The following is a 10,496-nucleotide window of genomic DNA, read 5'->3' on the forward strand; positions in this document are numbered from 1 at the left end:
TTATCATCACCAGTGTTTTAATGACTTTAATCAGCAATCAAACACAAAAACCACTGTTTTGCTTATGTCCTCCCTGTGGTACCTATTATCTGTCTCCGACGGCTTTGTCGGAAGGCTTTTGTTGCGTTTTTCATTACCGTCGTCGGGATTAACGGAGCGTATGCCTAAAACATATTCGCTTATGATACTCTTGTGTATAATATATCCTGTCTGTGGAAATGCAAAGTGTGGTTAAAGTTTTATTATTTCTTGTTCATATACCATAGTATCAATAGAATAACAAAATAAAGGAAGACATCGTGAGGAAACCTGACTAATCCCAACAAGGCCTAGTTTACTTTATGGATTGGAAGGTCCGATGGGAGTCGCTATGGAAATATTGGTAATTTGGGACTTACGTCAGTTCTCAGGGCTAATTGCCAAGGCGGACACCTTCCAGTAGTTCCGCAGGTGGTAAATCATCTTTATTACTAGATTCACCTGCTTTTATCAATTTTAAAGCAGTTAATTTGACTTTATTCAAGGTCAAATTACTTTACCCACTAGTGGATAAAATTCGTTTTTACTCGCTGGTATTAAAGGACAAAACACGTGTTTCCGAGGTAGTGAGGGGAAAAAGAGATACAGTGGAAACTGGATAAGTGGCACCTGGGTAAGTGGAAAACCTCTTTAAGTGGACCTAAGTTCTCGGTCCCGGTCTCAGAGGAAAAAAATGTGGTTTCCTGTAAAATTACTAAAATGAAAATTTCAGTGTTATATGCCTTTCAGGTACGGAGTTATTGCCTTAAACGTCGATTTATAACAAATTTCAGTTTTAAATTGTATTATTTCATCAAAAATCCACCAGAAAACCAAACCAAAAAAAATTTTTCAATTCCGGAACTAGTTCCGGAATTCCGGAATTGAAGTCCAATCTCGAAGACCAGTTCCGGAATTGAAAACCGTCCGATATTGCAAGCCCTAGTCATGGCATTCGGCTACGCACACTGATGTACTTTAGGAATACTTACAAATGTCACAAGAAAACTGTCAAGCGCATAAATTTCTCCATTAATTGTATCATGCACAAGATGGATAGGCCTGGGATAAATCGGTCACTTATCTGGCAGACATGTTGCCTTTGTTTTTACCCTTTGGATAAGGCAAAGATAAATGGCGTCGTCGGGGGGCTGACGCGGTTCGCCGCGTTCGGTCTTGAAGACTATTATTTAGATGAGATTGGAGAATGTCATAGGCATAGTATTTACTAATACATATGATACTTGTGTGGAAAAAAATCGCTCTTTAGCGATGAGACCGTCTGTTGTCTGCCTCTATTTATAATCAATTGTTGTCTCCGCTGTATCTTTTGCTGTATTCTACACCGTGTTTTTTTTTTGTTTTCCGTTAAATTCGACATGTCGTTAGGTTCGTTATCAGGAACCACCCTGTATATCACTTTTAGTTAAATTGGCAAAAATTTTTTTCATCGTTTTCATACATAATAAATGAATTAATTAGTGTGAGAGACCCTTAAGAATAAATTTCAAGTTGGCGTCAAGTGATTGATGGCACATGTCAAAACAAATAACATCGGGAAGTGGTAAAGGCTGTCACACACGTGTTCAGTAATTATTTTTATTTTTCTAATAACTCGATAGCCGTAAGAGTTAAGACACTAGTTTCTTAGAGAAATTAATTGTATTAGGTCTGAAGAACCATCCCTTAAAGTTAACGGAATTCAATAAAAACAGGGTGTATAATGTATGTATCTATCTGTCTATGATATAGGTACACCACTCCCTACAGGCCAATCGTGGTGGCGATGGGCTAGCAATATGTCACTGCAATATCACGATTTCGTTTCTTTTTACAACCCGTTAATTGCTAAATTAATATTGGCACTGAAACTTGACAAGTTTCGTGTACTCTGCCAACTCTTTATGGGAATACAGATGTCAATTTATGTATTTACGTTGTGTTTTTCATAAATGGTCAGTCAGTGTGCACTGCACCACCCGTGATGGATAGTGCACGTAATTCGACAAAATTAGGTTAGGTGCACGTAATTCGTGAAGAAAGTGGAATGTTTATATGTAGGGGTCAAACAATGATGTACAGATATAGTGCGAAAAGTGTTGCCTTCGTATTGTTACGGAAACGTACGAACGTGTCACGCTATTTCAGTCAGTCTCAGATACAAGATGTACTGACATTGACTGAACTAATATTGTCTTCGGTTACCGCGATAGTTACTCATGAAATAAAACTATGGAAACGGATTAAATCGCGTATAATGAATTTAAATTCATAGTTTTATTTCATTGACTGAACTAGCATGAGAAATACGAACGTTCTTTCCGATATCCGTAAGAATAGTACGACTGAGAACATTTGATCCATTGAAATCGTACATTCAGCCTTGCATCAAATGAGGTAGTTCTAATTGGTGTTTCATATTGTTGTATATGCAATAGTGATGCGGCATCTAAGTTTTCCACCTCGAAAGCCAATGGGGTCATTATTAAATACACGAAAAACCTTTGAAATTTCAGCATTTGTGATTTTTTTCATACACAATTTAAAGTAAACAAATTTTTTTATTAAATGAGACTAATTTGGTCTTGGTACGCCAAATAGTTTCGAAGATTCGACTTCTCAAAGGTTCGCAATATGAAGTAGGGTTAGTTAGTGAAATAAGCGTAATTAACGATAAATGAACGAGACTGGACCTTCGAATCCACAGCACTCCTTTAGGAGAAAGCTTACCGAGGTAGTATGTCTCTGTCAACTGATCAAGAAGGTCAAAATCATCATCTGATGGTGGATCATCAACGAGTGGTTTATCAATATTGGTACACACCAGACCTGGTACATTACCGCAAAATTGTCTACTGCAGTAGGTGCAAACAGCTGAGCTGTTGACACTTACTTTCTCGCAACCACAACTGCTGGTACAACCTTCTTTGTCAGTACAGAAAATTGTTCGTTTTAAGCAGAACCTGAGGAGTTGGTGGTTCCAGCTTCGGTTGAGAAATGAAGCCTTGTGGACTCCGTAAGAATTCATCTTTAGTATGGATTAAAGAAGATTATACACTTTCGAACAGCTCCAACTACTTTTCCTTTTTGTCGAAATTGTGCAAAACTTTGAATGACCGTATCTTAGTAAATATATGGCTTACCAAGACAAAATTATATTCATAATAACGATAATTTAGTAGACATCAAATTGTTTATAGCCACTTTTGCCGTTAAAAAAGTTTTTGGTGGTAAAATTTAACAAAAGTCAGAAAAAGTCATAAAATTTTACGGATTTTGATGAATTTAATTATGACCCCATGGGCTTTCGAGGTGGAAAACTTGGATTTGACATTACTATTTCATCTCTAATAATATTGTGGTATTTAGGCTAGGAACGATATTGAAACACGGAGCTCACGTTTAACAGTTTAATCTATAATTACAGACTGACTGAAGGTAGGTGTCGAAATCCCAACTACCGACACGATATATAGTATAATACAAATTAGAACTACCTCATTTGATGCAAGGCGACACCCCTTAATTGATACGATTTCAATGGATCAATTAGCCTTCAATAGAATCCATACTAATATTTTAAATGGGAAAGTGTGTGTGTCTGTTTGTTTGTCCGTCTTTCACGGCAAAACGGAGTGACGGATCGACGTGATTTTTTACGTGGAGATAGTTGAAAGGATGGAGAGTGACATAGGCTACTTTTTGTCTCTTTGAAGCCGCGGGCAAAAGCTAATAGAATATAAATATTTATTTGCATGCTTTGTTTGTAAAGCCGGAGGGGTTTTCGGAATCTGTTTTGTATGAACTTCTACAACGGACTTGTACGTCTTTGCCTTTGGCTAGTCTGTGGCCAAGAGTAAGCCCATTTATAATAAAAATAAAAAATTAAAAAAATTAACCCGTTAGGAATCGAGTTGTATCGACGCTCCGCCACTGGTATGTGCAGACTTTGTCATCTCAAATTCCACGCAGTTATTTAGGATTTTCTCAGAGCACACTGAATCATGTCATTCATGCCAACTTCCTACTTCATAATTTATTCACAGCCGCATTTTTTCCACGACATAAGCCCCAGAGCAGGACACCGATATAGGGTTTATGCTGATTGCGAAAGGGACAACAACAGGGACAACGCCGCTCTGTATGTTAATGTCGACATTTGTTGGGACAGCTCGCCAATTTATTCAGAGCCGACTTTGAAAAGGATATTAATGTGATACTTTAATTGAAATGAAAAAAATTGACAGCAAGTTTAAATAAGATTTGAAATACTTACACAATATTGAATTAAATTAACATCCAGCTCAAAAAAAAAAACGTAAACTTTCTTCAGCATTTTGATAAAAAAAAATTCAAAAATTCAAAATATACGGATATCAGATATGTCAGTGTTAAGAATGACGTTTTTGGAAGAAACGGTTTTGTAAAGATTTGAATCAAATTATCCTATTTTGTCGCAAATGACATTCAAAGTTTCCGAAATTCAAAACTAAGTAATATCCCTAGGTAAGGGACTATCCACATACAGGCGACGCATGTCTTAAGATTATTGAATTACACTCGGGCGCTGTGGCACTGACGTCCGTTCCGCGTCTTAAGACATGCGTCGCCTGACTATGGGTTGCCACTAAGGTGTTCAAAACTTTATAAGTATTTATAAGTAGGTGCATAGATTCTATTTGATTGAAAGATATAAAATTGGTCTTCAACCCTCATGAAAGTAAGAAAGAATAAGGATTTTTAAAAGAAAAATTGAGTTTAGACATGCGTTAGATGTGCGTCTGACTAAACTATGTTCCTTTTATCCCCTGGTTATAATCTATAATCGCCTACAAAGCCAATTATACTTCTAAACTGTAAATATCAGCATTCAATTACCAGGGTTGCCAACAAAAGTAGGCCGAGCGACGCATAATTACGAGGCAGCCCTGCGGACGAGATAACGAGGGAAATGGGTCGAGTGTTGCACTATATCAATACAAAGTAACCACAGAATGTACCTTCTATATCTACATAGATATTAGACGATTTACCGGGTAGGACGTTTCAAAATTTTATGAAGATTAACTGGGCCTCAAGCGAAGCGTACTAAAAATATTTCCCATAGTATCTCAGTCCGGTGTAATAAGAGCGTAATACCATATTTATTAGACGATTTTTCATTACATATTTTAAGAGTTTTGAATGATTCACGGTTATTTTCATTAGACTTATATTGAGCGGGATATAACCGTGATTACTTTTCCGATTTTTGTCGAGCTCCTGATAATATTTCGACGCAGCCGCCTTCGTCAGTTTATCGGGAAATATCGGGAGCTCGACAAAAATCAAAAAGGTAATCACGGTCTATAATATCCCGGTCAATATAAGTCTAAATACGTACATATTTTTGAACTTGACTGTATTATCAGCTACAAAAGTGCATGGAGAAACTATGAATGAATTCAATGATAAACTCGATATGCACTTTTGCAGCTGGTAGTACAATCGTTGATGCTTCATGGCAAATACGTGATTGGCTCTGTCGCGGCAATAAGGACGATGGATAAGGATGAGGAAAGCTATCGATTGTGTTATCCCAGGTATTTTGGCAAAAATCGATGCCTAGTTGACATAAGGCACCGTGAGCTAGTAAACTGTGAGCTATCGGCTATAAAAATGAACAAAAGATAATCACTCCCGCATAAATAAAAGAGACTCGGCGATGTTTATTTACCCGCCCAGCGGTGAGCTATCAATATCGACGCGTCTCTTTTATTTGCACGGGAGTGCTTATCTTTTGTTCGTTTTTATAGCCGACAACTCATAGCTTACTAGCTCGCGGTGGGACCAGTGCCTTACTGACTGACGAGCTGGTGACCTCCTCACACAACTGATTACGTATCAGCATCAGCAATGCAATACAGCGAGAAAATGCCGCAGCATCCTTGATGAAGGCCTAAAGGACCTTATTTAGATTTAAACCTGTTTTAGGTTGTATTATTGTCTTAGTTTTAATATGTAAATTATATGGACAATAATATATGTGTTGTATATTTAGATTACATAAAACCGTGAATATTTTACTTTAATCAACTTAATGAAAACTACTTTTCTTGAATATCTTATTAATATATTTTTTAACAGCCCGTTTATGTGTCTCACTGCTGGGCAAAGGCCCCCGTGATTTCCACAGCTCCCGTTAATAAATATGTACAATATAATAAAAAATACAACTTGAAGGAGAGAACAAAGAAAATTATACAATAGACACAATTTAGACACTCACTCATATAAACAATGTGATTTAGATTATTTGAAAACATGCGTGATTAACACACATATAAAATTACCTACGCAATCAGAATCCCACATTCAATAACGCGAAATCCCTTCCAATAAAGGAATATTTCAAATCCAGCTAAATGTATAAATTTGGCAATAAAACGTAAATAAAAATGCGATCGAAATCGGTCGAGTAATAAAGAGAGTCTTGAGGGAGATGAAGGTATTCGGGTTTTAATACGCGATGAGATTTTATTGAATTTCATATCATTGTGGTTCTAGTGCTTTGGCTGATTTTTTATGTATCATTATCACATTTCTGCTAAAGAGGTTATTTGAAGTTAAGAGGGTTCTTTCAAGGATAATTCTGTTGATTAGAATTATAAGAAAAAAAATGTTTTGTTTGTTTTTATATTTTTTTATAACTTTAAACTATTGTGCAATGCCTGATACATTGACAAGAGGACTACAAAGTGACATTAAATCTTGAGGATGTACCGTCGCCGTATAATTATAAAAAAAATGTTTAAGTTTGACTAAAATCCTATTGCCCTAGCAATACAGCGAGGAAACGCTGCCAGCGTAATTGGCACCATGCCGCAGGCGGAACAGATGGATGGTGTGTTTTTTTTATAATTGATTAGCTGTAGTTTTTTTAGTGTGTAAGTACTTTCGAAATATTTATAATTTAAGTTAGCTTAAGTTTATTATTTATTGTGTTTTAGGTACTTATGTACTCTCAGTATCAATGTTAAATCCTTTATACAAATAAATCAATACAAAAAATGAAAAACAATACTAAAATCCTTCGACTTTTTGTTACATATAATAATAATCGCGATATAGAGAGAGAGATATGGGCGACAAAGACATGTGACGCGACTCCAATTAATTAGGATAAGAGCAAGCAAATGATGATGAACAGTCTTGGCAGAAACAAAACCAGTAAAGTATTTATAAACGCGAGTAGCAAGTAGGTATCAAATGTATGAACTAACCCAAAACACCTAAGAGAATGAGTAAAAACGCGAGACACAGCATTACCCGTGTGACACACTAATTTGTATTGCATAATATTCAAGTCAATACGTTAACCCCCTTATTCATTACGTTTATGTTAAAAGTTATCAAGCCGATAAAGTTCGTTTGTCCCTTTCCGGCGTATTGGTGTGATATAAAAGGACAAACGAAATTTTATGAATAAGGGGGTAAAGTGTGTCATGTAGGAAGTAAGTCTGAGCTTCACATTAGGCTTGTTTTAAGCTTTTGAACGCTTTACCTCTTGGGTCAAAATGTGGCCTACACACCGATACTTCGACTAGTAAATATAACGAAAATAAACCTCTGAGTTATCTGTCAGCAGGACAATTGCTTTGCCAGCGTCCGTCGTAGCAACTTTAGGCATTGCTGGCCCCGTAGCCGAATGGCATTTCTCCGACGCCAAACGAAAGCGATACGCCGCTGGCTCTGTCGCGCCAATACGCAAGCGCGATAGAGATAGATATCTACTAGCGCTTCATTTCGTGAGCGTTTCGTGAGCGATTGTGCCATTCGGCTAGCCACCCTGGCGTCGTATGTACGACAGCATTCGACGCCTTTAGGCGTTCTTGGCGGTCAAAGGGTTGACAATGATAAGCTACTTTAATTGAGAGTTTCATACGTTGACCACTAATCGTGAGTAGCAAGTAGCAAATTCATCTTTTAACCTTTAGGAGTGTACAAGTTTCTCATGGGTTGGCAACGCGCATGTGACACTCCTTGAGTTTGCAGGCGTCCATAGGTTACGGTGACCGCTTTCCATCAGGCGGACCGTATGCTTGTTTGCCACTGACGTAGTATAAAAATAATTGTGATTATGAAAATTATGAACACGCCAAAACACCTGTGAAAACGAGTAAAAACACCAGATACACTTATTCCCCACACTTACGTATTGCATATCTACATTCCCAAGTTAAAATACATCAAATTTAATACAAAACTAACTAAAATAGTTTACGTTCCGCATGTAACAGCATGACAAATGCGTCAGTCTGTCACATCGGCTAAGCTCCCATTACGCCCGTCAATATCAATTTATTGTACACCACGTCACGTACTGGCTAATGGCTGTGCCATTTTATTTTACCCTGTGATGTCTGGGAGTGACATAATTTCACCTGAATCCGTGGGAAAGGGTATGAAAAGTAGTGTTTGCAAAAAAATGTGAATGTGAAAGTTAATGTGTTGAATTGAATAGAATATTTACGTTGACATACATTTTCAGAATAATGACATACATTGATTTAAAGCGTAAACTCGCTTTAGATAATATCAGTACTGGTAAATCATAAGAGGTAGGTAACTAAATTGTATCTTGTTTTTTAATGCATGTTAATTATAACATGTAATGTTTTGAAAAAAGTGGCCCGCCGAGTTTCTTTCAGGTCCCATAGTGGATTCCCCCCTCCAACTGACGGGGGACTGAAATCTTCTCGAGGCTGAGGCGTAGGGTTAGAGCCGGCGTAGCTTTATTTGACGTTCATATGCGCATTGTTATGTTTATGCTTACTTGGAAAATAAATATTTCATTTCATAAAGAATTCTGATTAATGAAAATATGAAACTGAAAAAATGATTTTGGTATTAACTTGATTATCTTGGTTGGCGATTGGTAATCATTTCTTTACTAGTTGTTAACTTTATTGTAGAAAAACATGTCAATGTTGATTTATTTCTCTTTCAGTTAAACACTGTCTATAATAAAAAAAACCACACACACACACACATTGGCTAAAACACAAGAAAAACAATAGGGAGAAAATGGTTCCAAATAATAAGCAGTTCCAAATAATATACACTTCTTGGCAAATCAAATGAACGGGAATTAAGCGGGAGAGCTCTTTCGTGAGGTTGTAATTAAATTTTATCAAACTAACAAATTAATAATCATATTCTGTGATGAACTTGTTTATATCGAATCAACCGAATAATTTTGCCGTAGCAGACAGTATTATTCTTTAGGCAGCGCAGCGGCCAGAATGGCGGTGTCTCATACATGAGCGAGTCAGTGATTTTGAGACCGTACGTCGCACTGAGCTCGACACAAAGCGAGATGAAGTTAAGGCTGGTGTTGGTGGTGTTCTCACGTGTCCCTAAATGCGCGCGATTATTCAGCAGAAAGATTGGATACGCGAGCTATCTTGGGGCGCACCAGAGAGCGGAAAAGAATAATAATAACCCAAATTAAAAACTGCTAGCACCAGAACTAACAGTCGCTGTGACCGAAATCGGTCCTTTTCTCGTAACTATTCAATATGGCCGCTTTGTATAACAAATCTCAATACCCGCATCAAGCAACACTAAGCATTCACTCATCATCAAATACCTTCCCCATAGCATCAATACATTAGATACCAACATAGAGGAATAAGTACCTAAAGGAAGAGTTGTAATTCCATACATCAGTAAATGCGAGTTATTTGTATAGGCATATTTAAGTGACATCTAGCGACAGTCACGCGTCAACTAGCGTAAATTATCAGTACTGCTACTTATCAATAGATGTCGCGACGAACGAAGAGTCTAATGCTCACCAATTTTTAGCTAATATTACAATAGTATTAATCTGTATTCTGTTTTCAACTCCCTTTCCAAGTTGTAAACTCTTCTAATATTAAATTTTTGGTAGATATACTGTTGCCACCTAGTATCGAGTAGTGGTACTGATAAGTCACGTTATTTGACGCGTGATTGTCGCTAGATGTCACCAAATACATATAGACAGATAAAGTGTAGGATAAAAACGTACCTCAGTACCATACAGAAAAAGGTACGGTGGCCTAGATGGCATTACACCTTTGGAGTACGCTCAGCTAGATGGTGCTAATATTACTATTTGACATTTTAAAACATATCAAGCTAAGAATATGGGCCAAATTGTCAAAACTGAGGTTCAAAAGTTTTAAGAATGTGTCAAGAGATGGCAGTCTATGCACTGTGATTACACATTTTACTTCGACAGTAACTCTCTATAATACTCGAACCTCTTCGATGTCACTTAACTATACTTATACAAATAACCCGCATTTAATGCACAGGAAGCATGGTCGCGCGATAGACGATAAAATAGCAGGCAGTCCCTATCGCACTATTTGTAAGTGCGATAGGGACGGCCTGATGTATGGAGTTACAATTCCCTTAGTTATTCCTCTATGATACCAATCAATCGTCAA

This window comes from Leguminivora glycinivorella, chromosome 4, assembly GCF_023078275.1.
Source record: "Leguminivora glycinivorella isolate SPB_JAAS2020 chromosome 4, LegGlyc_1.1, whole genome shotgun sequence".
In the NCBI taxonomy this organism is placed as follows: domain Eukaryota; kingdom Metazoa; phylum Arthropoda; class Insecta; order Lepidoptera; family Tortricidae; genus Leguminivora; species Leguminivora glycinivorella.